Source organism: Talpa europaea (genome assembly GCF_964194135.1).
Source record: "Talpa europaea genome assembly, chromosome: 6".
NCBI lineage: Eukaryota > Metazoa > Chordata > Mammalia > Eulipotyphla > Talpidae > Talpa > Talpa europaea.
The window spans coordinates 36,340,494-36,361,325 of record NC_140072.1 but is presented as its reverse complement, the minus strand read 5'-3'; positions in this window follow the sequence as shown (position 1 = coordinate 36,361,325).

Sequence of the window (20,832 nt, the reverse complement as noted above, 5' to 3'; positions counted from 1 at the left end):
TCGAAAATCTTCAAGTCTATTCACACATTCATTCATTTATTTCATACATCCTCATATCTTTTTCTGTACTTCATTAGATTACAAACCCTGAATGCAGATATGGATGCAAAGTGAGAAATTTTCCAAGTCCTGATAATAGATTCACAGTGGACACCCCTACGCGGAGAGTCGTTGTCCTCCTCCTAAGAAATGGTGCTTGGCCTTTTACTATGCCCTGGTGAAAAATAGCCATACAATTCTGGAGCATCAAGCCTAACATGCTATCTATTAAGAATTGAGTATTGGGCTTCCCTGGTAGCCTAAAGGTTAAGTCTCAGCACTACCACAGCACTGAGTTCAAGCCCCTCTCTTATCTCTCTTGCTGCTCCCCTCAGCAGCATATTTCAGTAGATCTGCCTGTTCTGCTCCCCATTCTGTCCCTGGTGAATCCTCTCACCCCCTCCACCTCTGGCCTACACTCCACTTCTTCTATGCATAAATAGAATTCCGTGTTAACTCGATACATGTTGACAGAAGTACTGGCATGTTCTGGAACACTAAACTTTTGGTTTCCACTCTTTCTTATTTACCATCATCCTCCAGTACACACCTATATATTCATCAGGGTTCCCTACAACTCCCTATAATTATCTGAGTGAGGAGGAAAAATACCTTTCTTAAAGAGATAACAAAAGCTAGCAACTAAATAAAGTAATCTTACCAACAAAGCTGCTGGTTGTATTAGAAAACAAAATCCAATGTTCTGCTGTCTCCAAGAGACCCACCTAAGTTAAAAAAAAAAAAAAAGGCTCAAAGTAAAAGGTTAACAACTCTTGGGCAAGCAAATAGTACACTACAAAAGGAGGGACATACATATTATATCACATAAGATAGACTTCCAGCTTAAAAAGGTAAATGATAGGAATAGATAGTGTATATATATATATATACGTATATATATATATACATATATATATATGTATTTTTTTTTTGTGGCACCCTCGCTGGCGGCCGGGAAACAAACTGGCGCTGCAGAGGTTGCGGGCAGCCTCGCAGCCCAGCGCTCAACCGCTGCACCACCAGGGGAGGCCCTGGATAGTATATTTAAAAAGGGGAAATATATCTTTAATTCATATATATATATATATATATATATATATGCATGCACGAACTGAAGGAGTGTTAAAATGTGTAAAGCAGCTGTTAACAAACCACAAACCAGAAATTAATAATAACACAATAATAGTAGAGGACTTCAACATACCACTTACATTAATGGAAAGATCAACCACACATGGTTAATGAGAAAATAATAGCCTAAAATGAGGAGTTAGACCATATGGGATTAAGAGATATTTATAGAGCCCAAAAGTTCTTTAAACATGTTTCTCAAGTGTACATGGAACATTCTTGAAGATAGGCCATTTTTTATTACAAAATAAGTGTCAATAAATTCCTGAAGATAAAAATCATATCATATAAACTTACTGATCACAAATAAATAATCTCTCCTTACAGTTTAAGGAACTAGAAAAAGAAGAATAAATAAAACCAAAAGCCAGTAGAAGTAATGGAATTGTAAAAATTAGAGCAGAAATAAACTAAAGAAAATCAAAAGATAATACAAAAATAAATAAAACCAAAAGCTGATTTTTTGAAAAGACAACCAAAATAAGCAAACCACTAGGTAGGTTAAAAAAGAAAAATAGTGGCAAAATTCTAATAGAATCAGAAATGAAAAAGAAAAAGTTATATCAGACATCTCAGAAATACAGAGAATCATAGCAGACTACAATGCCCATAAATTGAATAACCTAGAAGAAAGGAACACAGTCTTAGAAGTATAAACCTTTCAAAGTTGAATCAGGAAGAAATAGAAAATCTGGGCAGGCCTAGTGTAGCTAAGGAAATTGAAACAGTATCAAAGTCTCCCATAAAACAAAAGCCTAGGATCAGGTTGTTTGAATAGTAAGTTCTACCAAATTTTCAAAGACAAATTAATATCTACCCTTCTCAAAAGTTTCCCCCCAAATTGAGGAATCAATAATGTTTCCAAAAACATTTTATGAGGCTAATACTACTCTGAAACCAAAGTAGACAAGGACATTTAAACAAACAAATAAAAAAACTACAGGCCAACATCCCTGATGACCACAGATGCAAAAATCTTCAACAAAATCTTAGCAAAATGAATACAACGATATATTTAAAGGATCATACAATATGATCAAATGGGATTTATTCTAGGGAACATACCCAACATACCCAAATTAATCAACATAATTTCACCAAACCAACAAAAAGAAATATAAAAATAATATGAGCCTGTCAATAGGGTTCTACAAGAAAAGAAAAAAAAATTGAAACACAAATTCCTGAGCAAAATAACAATAGCAAAACAAAACCAGAAACATGAGCAAGAATATTTTAAGTCAACAACAAAACACTAAGGAGAAGGAAGAATGGATGGGTGATGTATAGTCAAATGTTCGAGAGCAGACACCAGCTCAAAAAGGACTTAAGACTTAAGAATTTAAGTAAAAGCCCAATGGTAACCACTCACCAAAAATCTAGAATAGAAAGCCATAGAAAAAGAAAACTCTAAGAACAGAAACACTAAGAACACCCATCCAGTATGAGGAGAGAGAACCAAATGGTAAAAGACACAATAGAAAAATAAAAATAAAATAAGGGCCTTCTTGGTGGCACAGGCAGTTGAGCATAGTGCTATGAAGCTGTCCACAGCCTCTGGAGCATGGATTCAATCGCGACTGGACAGGGAGATACCCACATGGTGCGGTAGACCTCTCCTGTCTCGCCTGCTGTTCCCCTCAGCAGTGTATTTCAGTCAGTCTGCCTGTTCTGCTCCCCACTCTGTCTCTGGTGAATCCTCTTGTCCCCTGCATCTCTGGCCTGTACCCAGCTCTTGTATACATGAATAAACAAATCTTTTAAAAAAAGAAAAAGAAAAAATACAAAACAGAATGTCTGAAAATAAAGAGTTCATATCAATAATCACCCTACATGGGAATGGTCTGAATTCACCAATAAAAAGACATAGACTGGGCCTCCCCGGTGGCTTAGCGGTTGAGCGCTGGGTTGTGAAGCTGCCCGCAGCCTCTGCAGTGCTGGTTTGATCCCCAGCTGCTCCCTGGGCACCGGAGGAGGGTCCCACATGGTGCGCAGACCTCTCCTGCCGCCCGCTGCTCCCCTCAGCAGTGTACTTCGGTCCTTCTGCCTGCTCTGCTCCCCACTCTGGCTCTGGAGAATTCTCTCACCCTCCCGTGCTTCTGACTGTACCCAGTGCTTGTATAAATAAATACATTTAAAAAAAAAAGACATAGACTAACAAGGTGGTTGGAAAAGTTTTAGCCATAGATACTTTGTTTATAAAAGAACCATTTTAAAACCAAAAGACAAAATCAAACTAAGAACTATGGGCTGGAGAAAGATCATACATGCTAATAAGTCAAAGGGAAAAAAGAAGACCTACTATTCTCATATGACATAAACTGGATTTCAACTAAAAAAGTAAACAGGGAAAAAGATGAACACTGTGCAATTATTCATGAGGTAGACATAACTTATTAATATTTATGTACCCAGTACAGGAACACCTAATTATATAGAGCAACTATTACCAGATCTAAAGCAACACTTTGACAAAAATACAATCATGTTGGAGACCTCAACATACCACTGACATAAAGGGATATATCATTCATACAGAAAATTAACAAGGAAATAAAGGCCTTAAATGAAGTGTTAGAACAGATGGATTTATTGTACATTTATAGAGCTCTCCATCCCCAAAGAAATGAATACACTTTCTTCTCTAGTGCACATGGAACAATCTCAAGAATAGATCATAACTAGGACATAAAGCATGTCTCAGAAAATATATAAAAATAGAAATTATATCAAACATTTTCACGTACCATGATGCTATAAAGCTAGAAATTAACCACAAAAAGATTCCTAGAGTAAACCAAAACACATGGAAACTAAACAAAATGTTTTTGTACAACTCCTGGGTAAAAGAAGATATCGGAGATCAAAAAGTATCTAGAGACTAATGAAAATGGACAAAGACACTACCAGACCCTGGAGGATGCTCTAAAAGCAATATTATGTGAGACTTTATAGAAATGTAGACTCATATTAAAAAGAGAAAAATCTCAAATAAACAATCTTTGTATCTAAAGGAACTAGAAAAATAACGAAATAATCAAATAACAGTAGAAGGAAACAAATAATAAAAACTTGAGTAGAAATAAATGAAATAGAAAAGGAAGGTCCAAAAGATCAGTGAAACCATGAGCTATTTCTTATGGGAAAAAAAAAAAAGCAAAATTGGCAAGTCATTAGCTAGGCTTCCAAAGAAAAGAAGAGAGAAAACACAAGTCAATAGACTCAGATATGAAAGAAGCGAAATTACAACAAATACTGCACAAAGGCGTAAGATCATAAGAACCTATTACAAAAGTCTTCGTGTAAACAAATTGCACAGCCCAGGAGAAATGGACATATGGATAGACTAATACATCCTCCCAAGATTGAACATCAGCAAGATTGAGTCCGATCACAAGTGCTGAAACTGAAAATGTAACAAAAAGTCTCCCCAAGAACAAAAGCTCAGGACCAGATGCTTCTCCACCGAGTACTACCAAACCTTAAAAGAAGATCTAATAACACATCCTACTCAAGTTCTTAAAAAAATCAGGGAGGAAGACTCCCCAACATGCTCTATGAGGCTAATATTACCCTGATCCCCAAATTAAGCAAAGACAATACAAAAAAGAAAATTAGGTTCATCTCTGATGAACATAGATGCCAAAATCTTCAACAAAATCTAGCAAAATCAATACAGCAATATATCAAGCAAAAGACAATGTCATCTACCATAATAAAGTAGGTTTCATCCTCAAGATGCCAGGCTGGTTCAACATAGACAAATCAATCAATGTCATTTTCCAGATAAACACAAAGGAAGATAAAAATCACATGATCATTTCAATACATGCCAAAAAAGAGTCAGACAAGATTCAAATCTTTTTTTAAAGATTTATTATTATTTATTTATACAAGCACTGGGTACAGTCAGAAGCGCGGGAGGGTGAGAGAATTCACCAGAGCCAGAGCGGGGAGCAGAACAGGCAGACTGATGAAGTACACTGCTGAGGGGAGCAGCGGGCGGCAGGAGAGGTCTGTGCGCCATGTGGGACCCTCCTCTGGTGGCCAGAGAGCAGCCGGGGGCTGCAGAGGCTGCGGGCAGCCTCGCAACCCAGTGCTCAACCGCTGTGCCACTGGGGAGGCCCTCAACATCCATTTTTGATTAAAAAAAATGCCCCACTAAAATGGGAATAAATGGAAGTTATGTAAACATTACAAAAGCCAGGAATGAGAAACCCAAAGTCAACATCATACTCAATTTTGTAAAGCTAAAACATCCCCACTTAGATCAGGAACAAGACAAAAATGTCCGCTATTATCACTGCTATTCAACATACTATTGGAAGTTCTAGTCAATGTAATTACACAAGCAAAAAACATAAAGTAAATTCAAATTGGAAAAGAGGAAGTGAAATGGTTACTATGTGCAGATGACATGTTAATATACTTATAGTATGCAAAAACATTCTATCTAAAAATACTAAAAGTAATAAATTAATACAGTGAAGGTTGAACTCCTGCCATTTGTGATAACATGGATGGAACTGGAGAAGATAGTGCTACATGAAATATATTAGAAGGAGAAAGACAACTATCAGATGGTCTCATTAGTATGTGGAATGTAGAGAAACATAACAAATGGTCAATCAAAATCAAGCCAATAACAAACTCTTAACATCTGACTGCAAAAGTAGGACAAGCAGAAGGAAAGAGAAGTGGGTGGGGGTGGGAAAGGAAAGGGACACAATGGACCGTGGTGGAGGATTGTGAAGACACTAATGGTGTCTTATGAGCTTGGCGTGAAAGCGTACATTTGTAGAGGTTTGAACCTATAACTCCCAGAACAGATACAAACATGTAAACCTAATTTTTCAATACACACAATTTGGAAAAAATCTAATATGTTTGCTAACAATTCTTTATTAATAATATTTTAATTCTATATCCTAACAATTACAATAATACTATACACAATTATATATTTTCCTATTGCTGTAATTTCCTTAACACAGCATTGTGATTGTCATTTTTGTCTCTTATTGTCTTTTGCTTGATTCTTTTCCTGCCATTCACCCAGACTTTGATGTTCCAAGCTTTCCCTTTCCAAGTACCAAAGTGAAAGTATAATTTAAGGCTGTGTGCTTCATGTTTGCTAATGCACATTGGACAAGCTGTTTGTTAACCCCTGGTGAAAGGGGTGGGGAAATAGACTCCACCACATTATGAGAAGAGAGGCAAGATCAAATTGCAAAAGGGGTACACATATAAGGAAGTGGGGATTTGGAGTTACTTGATGAGCTATTTTCATTTTGTAGGCAGAGTACTTTTAACAGCATTTGATCCATTGCAGTTACTTAATAAATGTCTGCTGTCTAACTGGCTGCTTGGCTGACTGACTGGCTGAATGAATGAATGAAAGGATGAATACTGTGAAAGTAGGGATTCATGTTCCAAATTGAAGAATAACTTTATACACAATTACTTTTGTTGTCCTTTTAAGACTTACTGCCTTGAAATGGTAACCTGCTTAACTGTTACTTTAAGTTATGGCTGTTCATTATTAAGATTAAGCAATGCAATAAGATACATCCACATTTTACCATGGCAGAGTATTAAAAATAGAAAACATAACAGACTTTAGCAGGTTAGAGGTTTTACACATCCAAATGATGAAGAGGAAATAACTTCAGCATTTTGTTAGTAAGGGTAAAAATGGAAATGCGCTAGTAACCAGAATATATTTTTTCCCTTAGAAGAGGAACAGATAGGATGGCATATGCTTTTTTAAATATGCTCAGTGGCTGCTTGGTGCTGAGTAGAATGAACACAATAGTAACAACTAGATGAATCAGCTTTAAAAATGCCCCTAAACTATAATATGCTGTCAAGTGGTCTACAGTGAAATATAATGAAAACTTTATTTAAGATATTGGAATTATTTAAGACTTTAAAACTAACTAGGCTAATTTACTCTAAAGTTTTTATGCTTGAAACATCATGGTAATTCTCCCTCTCCCCACCTGTCCTTGATGTTGTCTGGAAGTTAAAGATGTAGATCCTATCATTTCTGACAGATGCAACAGTTGGTTTAACAAATGATTCTGAAAACCACTCCTCAGAAGAAGTTATTTAAAGAGATGAACTCAGATTTCTTTGTGGAACTAGTATTGCCAGAGTTGTTCAGTTGTAATCTTCACAAGTAAAGCATAAATGTCTTTAGACATACTTATGAAAGTTGCCATGAGCATCATATTTCTTGGTTCTATGATTAGGTTTACAGATTTGAGTACAATTAGCTAGTTTCCTATATCCTACTGTTATAATTGCTTCATTCTTTTCTGTCATTCATCAACTCATCTGCCTGTAGGTAAAACATGGGACCAGTTACTAATCAAGGCCAATGGCAATCATGGTAGCATTGGGGCATTGTGTTTCATCTGTCAAGGGGCATCTATCACTCCTCTCCTTGTCAAAAAGAAAATTAAATTAGAAGAATATAAATCTCTATTTTTGCCCCCATAAAAGGCCTGCGTTCTCCCTAGGCTTTGCCTGATACGATTTTGATGTGTGAGAGACTCGGTGTTCTTATCACATCATTTGAAGAGAGCATGCTTGTCTCCCTGGGTCATTATTCTTCAAATTCACTTGTTTTTCAAAGACTATAGGCTAGATAATCTAGATCTCCTTTGGGGTGTTAATTAAGAAGAGTACCCAAAATTAATCAACAGACTCACTAGGGCGAAGGAGAGCTGTCTGAAGACCTTGGAATATAACATGTTTCTGGTAGAGAAAAATGAGCCTTCGGCTATTGACAAAAAGCAAACAAGTGTACAAATGGCAATGTGACATAAAAATTCATATATATATACAAATATACACTCATTTTTCTTGTCAGCTTGTCAACTTTAATTATAAAGGTTGATTTGCCATTCATCAGATCGCAACATTTTAGTTGACCATTTGAAAAGCATCATGGGGTCATGGTCTTAGAACAATGCTTAGGAAGGCAATGGATGAGCCATGTGTTTAAAGGTCACCATAAGCACAAAAATGCTTACATTGCAGTTGAATTATAACAGTACTGTCCTACCATCACAAAAGAATATTTTTTACAGTAGAATATTGATAATGGATAAAAACCTTGCTTTAGAAGATGAAATTTTTCACCATTCCATTTTTGAGTTTCATATTTTAATATATTTGAAACTGGTATGAAGGGTTTTCTTAGAACTTCAGACTAAACATAATCTTTTATTTTTTTTTATTTTATTTATTTATTTATTTATTTATTTTATAAATTTTATTGTTATATTCCCCACACAATTGCAGCCCCCCCATTCTGACACCAATCCCTCCCCTCCCGCCCCCGCCCCCCTAAAAGTGTCTCTGGTTCATAGTTTTTTGTTGATTTTGATTTTCACTTTCTTATAGTTATTCATTTTCCTCGTCCCTTATTTAAGTTTTCTAGATTCCTGCTATGAGTGAGACCATCCGGTATTTTTCTTTTTCTTTTTGGCTTATTTCGCTGAGCATGATCCCTTCCAGCGCCATCCATGTTGCTGCAAATTGCATGTGTTTATCTTTTTTGAATGCTGAGTAATATTCCATGGTATATATGTACCACATCTTCTTGATCTATTTTTGGGCATTTGGGCTGTTTCCAAAGCTTAGCTATTGTAAACAGTGCTGCTATAAACATAGGGGTGCAGGTGTTCTTTGGAATTGATGTTTCTGTGTCCTTTGGGTAAATACCTAGGAGTGGAATTGCTGGATCATATGGAAGCTCTATGTTTAGTAGGTCCAGAAATCTCCACACAGCTCTCCACAGTGGTTGGACCAGTTTGCACTCCCACCAACAGTGCAGAAGAGTTCCTTTTTCTCCACACCCTCGCCAGCATTTGTTGTTGCTAGTTTTTTTAATATGTGCCATTCTCACTGGTGTAAGATGTTATCTCATGATAGTTTTGATTTGCATTTCCCTGATGGCAAGTGATGTTGAACATTTTTTCATATGCCTGTTGGCCATTTGCATTTCCTCTTCAGAGAAGTTTCTTTTTAGCTCTTCTGCCCATTTTTTGACTGGATTATTTTCTTTGTTGTTGTTGAGTCTCATCAGCTCTTTGTAGATTTTTGTGATCAGTCCTTTATCATTAGTGTTGGGTGCAAAAATGTTCTCCCAGTTGGTGGGTTTTCTCTTTGTTTTGGTTATTGTCTCTTTTGCTGTGCAGAAGCTCTTTAATTTGATGTAGTCCCAGCTGTTTATCTTTGCCTTCACTATCACTGCTTTGGGTGATGTGTCTGTAAAGATGTCTTTGATGTGCAGATCACGTAGTGTTTCGCCTATATTTCCTTCTATATATTTTATGGTTTCAGGTCTTATGTCTAGTTCTTTAATCCATTTTGAGTTGACTTTTGTGTATGGTGTGAGGTAGTGGTCAAGCTTCATTCTTTTGCATGTAGCGACCCAGTTTTCCCAGCACCATTTATTGAACAAACTTTCTTTGTTCCAATGCATATTCTTTGCTCCTTTGTCAAAGATTAGTTGACCATAAATCTGTGGGTTTATTTCTGGACTTTCTATTCGATTCCATTGGTCTGTATGTCTGTTCTTGTTCCAATACCATGCAGTTTTGATGATTATGGCTTTGTAGTAGAGTTTGAAGTCTGGGAGTGTGATGCCTCCATTCCCTTTTTTTTTTTTCAGGAGAGCTTTGGCTATTCGGGGTTTTTTGTGATTCCATATGAATTTCATCAATAATTGTTCTATTTCTTTGAAGAATGACATTGAAATTTTGATTGGAATAGCATTGAATCTGTATATTGCTTTTGGAAGGATGGCCATTTTAATAATGTTTATTCTTCCAATCCACGAGCAGGGGATGTCTCTCCATTTCTTTGTGTCTTCTTCTATTTCTTTTAACAGTGTTTTATAGTTTTCTTTGTATAGGTCCTTTACCTCTTTTGTTAGATTTATTCCCAAATATTTGATTTTTTTTGTTTCAATGACAAAAGGGATGGTTTTTTTGATTTCTTCTTCTTCAGATTTATTGTTTGTGTATAGGAAGGCTACTGACTTTTGCATGTTGATTTTGTATCCTGCCACTTTACTGAACTGATTGATGAGTTGAATTAGCTTTTCTGTGGAGTTTTTGGGGTTCTCTATGTATAATATCATATCGTCTGCAAATAGTGATAGTTTGACTTCTTCTTTTCCTATTTGGATTCCTTGGATGTCTTTCTCTTGTCTTATTGCCCTGGCTAGGACTTCCAGTATTATATTGAAAAGCAGTGGTGAGAGTGGACATCCTTGTCTTGTTCCAGATCTTAATGGAATTGCTTTCAGCTTTTCACCATTGAGAATGATACTGGCTGTTGGCTTGTCATAGATGGCCTTTATGATGTTGAGGTATGTTCCTTGTATCCCAAGAATTTCAAGGGCTTTTATCATGAATGGGTGTTGCACTTTGTCGAAAGCTTTCTCAGCATCTATTGATATTATCATATGGTTTTTATATTTCTTTTTGTTGATGTGTTGGATAGCGTTGATTGATTTTCGGATGTTAAACCATCCTTGTGCCCCTGGAATGAATCCTACTTGGTCATGGTGAATTATCTTATGGATACATTGTTGGATTCTGATGGCTAAAATTTTATTGAGGATTTTTGAATCAGTGTTCATTAGGGAGATTGGCCTGTAGTTTTCCTTTTTTGTGTTGTCCTTGTTCGGTTTTGGTATTAGTGTAATGTTGGCTTCATAGAACGTGTTTGGTATTGTCCCTTCCTTCTCAATTTTTTGGAAGAGTTTGTGAAGGATAGGCACTAATTCATCTCTGAATGTTTGGTAGAATTCATTTGTAAATCCATCAGGTCCTGGGCTTTTGTTTTTGGGGAGGTTTTTGATTACCATTTCAATTTCGCTAATTGTAATTGGTCTGTTTAGGTGTTCTATTTCTTCTTTATCTAGCTTTGGGTGATTGTAGAGTTGTAGGAATTTGTCCATCTCCTCTAGATTATTAAACTTGTTTCCATATAACTGTTCATAGTAGCTAAACATAATCTTTTAAACAAATCCTGAGATTTGGACATATTAAAAATGGACTAATTTCAATATCAATCTTTCATTCATAATTTTAGAATAAAAATATCACTTTTTAATGGTCCATATTAATAAATAAAATTTTAGCATCTGTCAATCTGTTTTTAACTTCCACCTGATGAGTAATCTTCATTGCTAAATCATAAGTGATAGATTTCATTGTGTAATTTCTATTTTCTTTTAGTAACAACTAGACTGTCATAAGGAAAATGGATAGGTTTTTAAGTAATTTAGTAGATAAGATTTTGAATCTTCTTCACCCAATTAATGCTATTGTTGATTAGGTCATCCTTGCCATTTCTACAGTTTTCAAATTCATTTCTCTGAGACCACTTTTCAGATAATGGAAGAGAGCCAAAATTATACCTATTTGCAAAGATAAAAGGAACATCCACTACCTTGAATATCGTTTGAACCGTCTCTGAGTTGAGTAGTTAGTTCTTGAAATAATAAACTGGGACTATGAAAAATAAAGTTCTATGTGTGCAACATATAAGAATTCAGATATCCTATCAAGGTGATAAGAGACTGTAAGCTGGAGATTTAGATGCCAAATATGTAATAATAGGGAAAAATTATGTATCCCTAAAACCCTCACGGGTTTGCTAGACTTGGAAAGAATACATCTCTTTGGGTGGGGGAGAAATACGATATGTCATAGAACCCATGATTTGGTCCAATAAATGACTTCAGTCTGAAGGCTGAACTTTCTTCTGTTAACTGCCACATTGAAATGAGGCGAAGAGGAGGCTTTCCCCATGCAATTTTAAGTATCCGCTAATAAATATTGAAGAATGATTCAAACCTACCATAAGGGTTTCCATCATGGTAGCATGACTCATTGGATTGGCATACCAAGACATTATAATTTTTCAAATCTTGGACCAATATTCAAATAAGTTTTGGAACTTTGAGAATTTCTTTAGGAATTAATTGCACATTCTTTAAAATAATACCATTGATAACAACTGTGTTTTTAATGTGAATTAAAATTTTAAACAGTCAATTTTAAAATGTCATTTGATCTTGGCAAATTTATTTAATGACCAAGCTAACTTATTCTCTTCTGAATCGAAAATATGATACAATCTTAGCATAAAATTCACAAATGAAGTATAAATTCACTTCCAAAAATATAGGGCCTCAATATACTCAGCAAAGGCATCATTAGAATAAGCACATGATCTACCAAGAAGTTTTCAGTTAATACTATTTATTTTGATTTCAGGTTTTGTTTTCTTTCAAAGCCATTTTATATTTTACACCATCACTGCATTTATAGTTATAGTGAATACATTTCCAATAAAATTTATTTTATATTCCATAAAATTGTCACTCCAGATTTTGCCTGAAAATTCTTGATCAACAATATATTTAGAATTTTAAAAAAGATTTTGAAGAAACAATTTTAGAAAAACGTTTTAACCCAGAATTAGTAAGCATAAAGAATACTCTCCTTGGAGAAACATAACCATCTGCAAGTATAGATGGGATTTTAATAGGTTAAATATATTCATTAATAAAAGATGCTTATTAATGCCTCAATTTGTGGCATTTTCAAAGTATTAGCATAAAACTTACTGAAAACACAATACTAATTTTGATTCCTGAATAGTTTTGGAGGATACTAACATTTTTTTTCTCACAGATATGTTAATAAAAGCTTAGCAAACTTCTTTTCCCTTCACTCAGAAAAGAGACTGGACACTAAAGAAAATGCTGTTCCTTCCTCCCCAGAGCTGGGAAACGTGATTTCTTAAGAATAGCCTGAAGCACTAAGATTCCTTTGGCAGTACATGAAAACACAGGGCTGTGAATTGGGATATCATGTCTTGGTGCAAAAAAATCACATATGTTGGAAGAGTAAGTGCACACAGAAAGAAATGTAGGTAAAAATATATGTAACACAGGCAACCAAGGCTTAATGATCCTCATCCCAAAGCCTGGAGGAATATTAAAATTTATTTCTCTGTTAACATTTTAATTAATTAATTAATTAATTAATGTTTATTTATTATTATTAAAGTACCTTTGTTTTATATCCTTGCTACTGTTGTGACAGTATAACATTTCTCCCCTCAGGTGTAGTCACCAAACTCACTACCATACTCAACACCAAAGAACCCTTAGTCTTTTCCCATAATCCACTGCATTCCTGCCTCTGCCACCTCCTTCCCTTGCTCCCATCTCATCCATCCTCCCCACAAAGCCTCAGATTTAAGGAATATTAACATTTATTTCTTGCTGCCATCCAAGTGTTGACTTAAGCTTGGGCACTTTAACCTCGTGTCAACCTAGAAACTTCTAGTAGGTATTTTTTAAAATATGTTTGAAATTTGAAATTTAAAAAAAATCAGATATTTATCTAGTTAATAGATATGGCTTAGATCATCAACACTTTTGTCAAAAATATTTCCAGTTTTATCTGGGTGATCTAATGACTTAGAAGAAATATTCAGTTCCATAATTTTCCACCAATTTGTATTTATTTCTAAATCATTGACAGTGAAGTTTTTCAATGCTGTACAATACAATGCCAAAGCTCCAAAGAAATGATGAACTAGTTCGGCACACAAGTAGTTGATAATTAACACATAAAATTAATATTAATAAATATAAGCATATATATCTTTGTTATCATCTTATTTTTCTCAGACAAATGACTCGTCTTTTCTCATCTTAGTAGGTTAAAATTCTGAAAGCTATTTTTAAAGCTGCATTATTCTTTATGCACAAAGGCTGTGTTAACTTTTACAAATTAGGAAGGAGAGCTAGTAACAAGTATGTCATCCATATTTACTTTCAAACTAAAATTTCAACATTTAACCAGTGAAAATAGCATAATGATAATACAGAATTGTTAGGACTTCAGATTTCATATATTTTTAAAGTTGGTAAATTAGAAGTCATGAATACTTAAACCTTTCCTTTGAGCTACATATTCTCGTCACAAAATGTCTATGGAATTTTGTCACAATATAATAGTTATATGTAATAACACATAATAGTCACATGTAATAACAAAATAGTTATATGTATCTTATAGTTATATGTACATAATAGTTATATGTAATAACAAAATAAAAGTTTTAGAGAATGTTCCCAAATATAAACTCTTAAAGTGAAGGTATGGGGAAAACTTCACAAAAGTAAGAAAATAAAAGGAAAATCATCAAAGATTCTTCAAAGAACTTCAAAGATTTCTGCTATGCAAGATTTCTGAATATGTAAGAAACTATTTCCAGCATAAACCTAATTGTCAATCCTATACGAATCTGTGTTTAAATTCTCCAAATAAAAAGTCAATATGTAAATTGCATGGTCTGACTCAGGAACAGAATTTTTTTTCCCCCCCTAAAGATTTATTTATTTATTTATACAAGCACTGGGTACAGTCAGAAGCGCGGGAGGGTAAGAGAATTCACCAGAGCCAGAGTGGGGAGCAGAGCAGGCAGAAGGATCGAAGTACACTAGTGAGGGGAGCAGCGGGCGGCAGGAGAGGTCTGCGCACCATGTGGGACCCTCCTCCAGTCGCCGGGGAGCAGCCGGGGATTGAACCAGCGCCACAGAGGCTGCGGGCAGCTTCGCAACCCAGCGCTCAACCTCTGTGCCACCGGGGAGGTCCAGGAACAGAATTTTGAAATCCTAATCCAGGTGATGAGCCATGTTACCTGGTTACCACATATGAAAGAAACATCAAGGTAGTCAATGTGAACAGTAAGTTTTGAAAGAGTTAATGTCTCAACAATGGTAAATTCCTCTTAAAGCAGAATTGTATTACCTTTAGAAAAGGACTCAGCAGTTCTTTACTGGCTTATATTATTAATTTGATTAGTAAGAAAGAACAACATACAATGGATTGAGAAATGTATGTGCATAATTATAATTACCAGAATGTTTAGAAGAGATATTAGGTAGGCATTAAGTCAGTGCAATTTGAGTCAGGCCATGGACAGTTTCCCCACAAATGCACTAACATGAATCACTTATGTTTTCACACCAGTTTGCATTAATCAAATGATTTAAATTATTTTTACTTGCCTAAAGTTCCATGTGATTTCTCTTCCAAATATGTATTTATTTTATATTTAAAATAAGTTATTTATATAGCCCATGATTTAGGTGTGTAAATTCTTGGTCCTCTTTTCTCTCCCTGTTAAATCATATGAATATTTGTCAGCTGCATTTTAAAACATTCAACAATGTTCATTGCTTACATGCATGTGTGCCTCTTTTCTGTCTATTTAGATTTTCAATGGGAGTGAAGCCATTGTAATCCTAATGCTTATTTAAAATAGAAATGCCCTGGGACCTTGCCAGATCCCACATGAGAACACGGTAGCAAAGTGAAACTTAGAAATAACCTACTTAGGAAAACAGGTAACTTAAATGTTACCTCTTAATTATTCTCCCTTGATTTGCCTTCCTTGGAGATAAGCTAACATCAAATTTCACCTCTCAGTGAGCCACTGTTTACTTTGTCATATCTAACTAGAAATAGATAAATGTTGAAAACCATTTCTCCCTCTTATTTAGACCTGGACTGATTATTCAACTGAAAAATACCTTGTTCCTCCAAAATACATTTGTAAGAAAAAGTGTATTATTTTAGAAGGAGTGAGAATACAAAAATGTAATTTTAGCATATTTTTGGATAAAAATTGGATTAGAAGGTTTAATCAAGATTCTAACATAAACTGTTCATATGTGACAAAATTGAAAAGACAGCACTGAAGTTTTAAACACTGGATTTGACTAATTTTTCATCTGGCTAGCAGTTTCTCCTGGTGAGAACTAGCATTTTACTTTAGTTTTGCAGAGTAGTTCTAAAAAAGAGGACCTTGAACAAAACATTGTAACAAGACTAACAATTATGCTTTGTTTCTACAAAGACAGGTGAGAAAATAAAAGCAAATTTAAAATGAAGACTGTTTTATATAAAAAATATTCTCAATTTCTTCCTCAGGGATTGTTCTAGATATTAGCTATTAAAGCACTTCCACCTTTCACCAAGAAAACTATTTATTTTAAATGCAGATCTTCACAAATATCTTTGAATTAACCTTCTAAATATGTTACAAGAAATCAAGAAACAATATTCCTAAATGTCATAATTTATTTTAGTGGAAATATTTCACCTATAATATGTGAGGATAACACATTTGTATTCACGTGAAGGTGTTAATGAAGGCAAACCTTTGCCAATTATTGATACATTCTTCCTTAATCCTGTTATAGGATACATTCTAATGAAGTCATAGTTTATTACAATTGATATGCTTTTGAATTTTTTTAAGTGTGAGAGCAGATTGAAATCATTTATTTAGTTTCAGCTACTTCTCAAATCATAACAGGTAAGAAGCTCCATTTTATTGCCACACTGTACACTACTAGAAAGCCCAGGACCTCCTCAGGCAGATTCAGGACCTGGCTCTTCATTGCAGGGAGCTCTGCTTTGAACCTGCAACATCAGCCAGGATTCCCCTGGCCAACACTCTACAAGTCATTACTGAATATGCACTGCATTCGACCTTAATTTTCAGTATTAGGGTGTGGTTGCTTGTGGAAAAGGACAAAAGAACAATCCTTTTCTCTTTCTCAGACAATTTGTGTCTGGAACCAAGAGATGACACAACTTACTCAATATGTACAATGAGCAGAAATGTTACCACATTATGTCCCATCCTCTATAATTGTAGTCTCCTGCCTCAGAGAACCTAGCTAAGATTGGGTACAAAATTTCCTCCATCTTTTAGCTCTGTAGCCCTAGAGGGAAAAGTTTTCACAAAGCAACTGTAAGAACATTTGCAAGTAGTTAGTTCCACAATAACTGCAATAAATCCTCTTTTCAAAAGTAGATGTATAGTTGCATTTCTAGAAAGCATAATATATTTATCTCATTTCAAGTAAAATCATAGACTCTGTAGATGTCATGAAGAATACAGGACAGATGTATCCTTTGGGAACATTTGTATTCAAGTCTCCAGAAGTTTGAGCATTTCCTGAGCAGTTTTCAAAATATAGTCAAAGCACTACCACAACCCTGAGCCCCCTTCCCCCACCCCCAGATTTCATCATTTCTCTAATCTGTTGTTCACATAGTTTTACTGTAAGTGGTTTTGTTACTTTAAATTGTCTTACAGGCATAGCCTGTGGCAGTTTTGAGAAAAGGACAATGTTGATAGCAATTGCGTTTGCATATTAAGTGATTAGAGTTCCCACTTAGGCAAAAGGATGTTGCTGTCCCTATTTGTCAGTGTTAGTTGGACAGACATCCGGTCTCATTTCTTCAGGGTTTTTTTCTCCTCTTCCCATCTTCCCCAAACTTTATCCTCCAAAACTGCCATTTGCTTTTGAACTATTAGAGAAGGGCTCAGTAAGTTTGCAGGAATTGCTGGTGAAATAATTCCTTTCCCTGCCCTCTTCCTTACTCCCTGTTTTATGCATGTTTGGTGGGGAAATCAGTCATGGAAAAGGTCCAGTTAAAGAGGGTGGGCTGGAGGCTGAGCACAGGTTGCTTACTGTACTGTCACCTGGAAGAAGCTGGCCACGAAAAGTGACCATCAAATAGAAACTGGAGTGAACCTGGAAATGAAACTTGCTCCTTAAGAAGCCCGTGGTGTATAGTTGCTTGCTGATTTTGATTTTTACTTTATTATAATCAGTCTTTTTCCTGGTCTTTTACATTGGGGAGGAAGGGGGAGGAGGGAGTAGTATCAAAACAAGGGGTGGGGGCAATTATATGGGGCCTATAACCAAGATGAAAGTGCATACATTGTGCAAAAATGAAAAATGATGTAAAAAATATATAAAATTAAAAAAATAATAATAAAACGTCATGCAAAATGGGATAATAATAATAATAATAATAATAAAAAGAAGCCCATGGTAGAGAGGGAATGACACTTGGAAAAGGACAACTGCTCTGTATCCTGTGTTGTTTTTGCAGGCAAGGTGGGTGAGGATAAAGCTGCTCTTCCTCCAGGCTGACTGCATATTTTAAGTATGTCCCAGCGATGAGAGTAAGTGAAGAGGGCAAACTAATGGCAAGGAGAGATCTCTTCATTATCCTTTCACCTGCACCCAGATTGTTCCTTTGTTATTTCATCTGGGAAGCACCCCCACCTCCCACCCTCACCTCCCCAATCCCCAACCTCAGCAGCACAGCAACCATCTCTTCTGCCAGCTGCTGACATGAGCTACATGTCACCTCACTGAATCTCCACAACAGGTGCAGGGGGTAGGCACTCTGATGTTACCTGCTTACCAGGTGAGGAAATTGAGGTCACTTGTTAGAGGTCAGAACAACAGAAATGGAGCTGGGACGGAATTCAAATCTATGCAACAAAGCCCCAATCTGGGTTTCCGCAGCTCTCCTAATTGACTGGAAGAATTCTGACCCTTATATTGATCTGACCATTTTAAAAGAGATTCCACACATACCGCCCCTGAGGCGGGTCTGAACAGTGTTCTGTTGTGTAGTTGAGAAGACTAAGGCTCACATGCATGCCTTGTTCATGATGGAAACTCAACTGATGGGAGTCTCCGATCAAATTCAGATGTCTTGTTTACACCTTCTTCCTCTGTGGCTCAGGGCAGAGATGCAAGTTCCCCTGGAAGGCTTCATCTTCTGAAAACGCTTCCTCTTCCTTCAGATGGAGTAACACTAGTACCAAGGCTGCTCCTCCCTACTACACTTATTACCCAGCAATCATTTGTTTCTTGTGGTCACCCCTTCTGATGCTGCCTGTGTCCTGACCCGATTCTCCAGGCACCTAAAATGGTGGTCCTTGACTTTGCTGTTTCAGAGGGGTGCATATTTTCAGGGCCCACTTAGTGTAGATAAGTAATTTATATTGATTTAAAATATAATGCTTTTTGTTCCAAAGAGGTGTTTCTTTTATTCATTCATTCATCAGCAAATATTTACGAACTTTCTACTATGTGTAGACACTTTGCCAGACAGTGGTCTGCAATGGGGAGGAAAATCAATAAGCCCACAGGAACTCTACTGCATATCTTTTTTTCATATGTGTGTGTGTATATATATATATATATATATATACACACGAATATATATACACACACACATATATGAAGAAAAGAATTAAAAATCAATCTTTTTAAAGGCTTAAATTCCACCTCTACTTACATATGACCAAGTGTTTGATGCCTTAAATATCCTTCTGGACACTACTCCCTTGCCTGCCTCTTATGTAGAATGCCCACTGTGAAGTTCTGGGGAAGTGGGTGGGTGGAACCCAAATCAAGGAAAGTGGTCTGACCATTTTTTGGTTCAGCAGTGGAACTCAATGCTTGGGGGTGGGCTTGCTGTGTGGTTAGTTGTAGCATGCTGCACACATTCTTACAATTATTTCTGAAGATATGACACAAGAGTTTTCCTAAAGACTTTATTTAAAGGTGACATGAGATAATCCTTTGAAAAGATTTAGCACAGAATTAGGCACCAGTAAGTACTTGAGAAATACTAGTATCATGCTTTCTTGTGGTTTGAAGATAAACTGCAGTAACACATGTAAATTAAAAGTTTAATACTATAGTAATGTTATTATGAAGCTGTAGACCAAATAAACCTTTAAGATACAGAAATGTTAAAATCTCTCTCTCTAAAAATAAAAACACCAGGATAGTAACCAAAATTCTTGTAGCACTCACTTTGCAAAGCATCTAATACATGAGGTATTTTCATAAAGCAGTTGATTATGTTTAAAGGATGTTTTTTGCATGCTGCTGCTGTCTTATTTACTCAAGGACAGATTAAATAAGTGTTAAAGCTTAGCAGCAAGCAGCTCTATTATTTTTGTAATACTCATTTTTAAATCCTCATGGAAATTCTTTGGGATGAAAGCAAAGAAGGTCTGCTACTCTAAAAACCTAAAAATGATCTATCACCACTAAAAAAGAACAGTTGCTTCTTTATAATTAGAGTCAGATGACAAGGAGAAAGAAAAAGTGCTAATTTTTCTTAATTTCTCTGTGTCTGAAAAGTTCTTGACATGAAAATATCATCTAAGCATTTAAATGTAATTTAAAAGTTTCTATCATTTTCTTTTTTCAATGACCTCTCTACTTTTAAAAATGTGAAAACAATTTGATCTTAAGAAGACACTTCTTCAGGTTCACTCAGAGGACTTGATGGGATTTCAGGGATGAGGATAATAAAGCATTCTGTTCTGTTGTGTGAAACCTGTGCACTGAATGGACCAATGGGGGCATAACTTCCACCAGTTATTTTTTCTAAGTGGACTCATGTTTCCATTCATATTTCAGTTATGTTCATGAATGGCATGAAAAGATGGAATTTCACTAGCGAATGAAAATATTAAAAGCAGCAAAAAAGAAATCCCCTAATATTGTGAACTCATTTTATTTTGAATATATCTTTGCTGGTATCTGACTTCAAGGTCTGAAGTCAGGGTTATTCTTGTGAGCTAAAAAGAAGAAAACCTACTTAGAGAGACATCCTTTGATATCCTAATGGCAAGAAAAAGAACCAAATTCCAATAAGTTTTTGGAGATATTTTATAATCATAAAAGAATTAATATTCACTTCCTTGAAAATC